Genomic DNA, 2213 nt, shown 5'->3' with positions numbered 1-2213 from the left:
TAACCAAAAATTACCTTCGAAATTCAAAACACTTAGTGTTCCATACAAAATACCAGTTGATATAACATTATGAAATACTGTAGTTTTGGCAGTTATTTGAGACTGTGAAATCACAAATTGAACAGAACTTTTTAAAGATGAATTTCCTTCTAAATAAAAAATGCCATTTGGTGTTACTGAAAATTGACTTACATCAACAGAAGAGTTGTCCAACATTTTAAATTGAGCATTAAACGAAATTTGAATTGATCCAGAAAAATTAATTTTTGTATTATCTTTCATCTCAAGCAAAGAGCTTTGATCCATATTTAAAGTTTCAAGAGGAGTTACAATACTGTTGCCATTTAAACTGATTGACCCAGTGTCTGTTAAATAGACAGATTTGGAAGTCATTTTAGAAGAATTATAAAGAAATAGTTTTGAATTTATTTTGACTGTAATTTTGCTATCAGAAGTGAGATGAGAAGAATTGTACAAATAAACATTTGTGTTGGTATAAATTTGAGCGTCTCCTTTGATATAAAAAGTAGATATATCAAACATTTCTAAAAGACTGTTTTTACAATAATCTAAATAAGATAAAGCAATGATGTTTGATGAATTGACCAATTTAAAAAACGTTATTTGTTCAACAAACATAGCTTTTGTAACATTTAAAATTGAGTTGTCTTTTAATAAAAGAGACACTTGATTATTTGTGTTAAAATAAGTCGTTATAAATTGGCTCGTTTTTTCTAGAATTAAAACACTGTAGTCTTCCAAATAAAAAGCCCCTTTTAAGTCACAAACAGAGTCTAAAGTTGTGTTTGTATTAACAAGAGGATTGACAGGACATACTCCTTCCTGTTTTTCCATATTAAAAGAATCAACTGATACAACAAAAAGAATAAGAATAAACATAGAGTATGATTTGTTCATTTCAATATATTGTAAAGTGTAGTCTTGTAGATTTGTCTTTTGTTATTATATAATAATTGGGGGTGGACCCTAAAATTATAATTAAGTTCTTCAATATTCTTGTATGAAAAATATAATAAAGAGAATTGTTTTTATAAATAATTAAATGTTGTAAATAAATTCTATTTTAAGATAAATGTTAAACGATAAAAATTTGTATCTTTGGCAATCAAAATACTGCTGTTTTCAAAATACAATTAACAAAATTTGAATATCTTTTGTGTTCATTCATATTTTTTGAATTGTTTTTCACATTTTATGACAAAAATGGAAGCCCTAACAATTTATTATTATTAACAATTATATTGTTAATAATTTATATTTCAATACATAATTAATAATTAAAAATAATGTTATTATTTTTTGGTAAATTTAATAAAATAATTATTATAATTATAAAATTAATATTATATTTATATTATATTTTTAAAAAACAATTGCAAAACAACAATATGATTAAGTTGAGTTTGAATTATTGGGTTTTGAATTAACAACATGATCATTTCAATAAGTTTGGATACAACCCCTTTTATTATTTAAAATGAGTTTTTATGAAGTAAAAGCTTTTGCGATAAAACACCAAAAGATTTAAAACATTCTGTTTATAAATTTCAATTGTTTTGAAATTAAAATGTTATTATTGTCAAGTTAATTGAATTTTAATGATTATTAAATAATTTTAAAAATCGAAAATATTAATAAATTACATCAAATGAATGAAAAACAATTTAACTTGTCAACTATCAGAAAAAAATAAAAGTATTATTTTTTTGCTTAAAATAATAAAATAATTAAATTATCCCAAACTCAAACATTAATCAAATGATGTTTTTGTTAAATTAAAATGTAATAAACTGACATAAAACAAAGAATTTAAAATTTAAAAAACTTTTATATATTGTTGTTATTTAGCAAGACAGAGTTTATCATTTGAAGTAGTAATTTTTGCAGTTTATTAAAAAAACAAAATTTGTTCTTTTTTAAATGGAAGTTAAAAGGATATTCAACAAAAAAATAAAAATAACACCTCTTCTATATTCAAACTTTTTTATGATTAAAAAAATAATACCCAACACGTTAAATGTATTTTCAAAAACCCATAACAGTTAACGGAAAAAGTGGGACGCAGAGTAAAAGTCGGATGCTCATCTAATAATAATCAATTTAATATTATTAATAATAAATAATTAATATAATTTATTTTAGTTTTTCATTTTATTAATTTTTTGATAATAATTATATAAATTAATAGTAAT

This window comes from Entamoeba invadens (assembly GCF_000330505.1).
Source record: "Entamoeba invadens IP1 unplaced genomic scaffold scaff_1105074724523, whole genome shotgun sequence".
Classification (NCBI taxonomy): Eukaryota; Evosea; order Mastigamoebida; family Endamoebidae; genus Entamoeba; species Entamoeba invadens.
Note: the sequence above shows the minus strand (reverse complement) of the source record.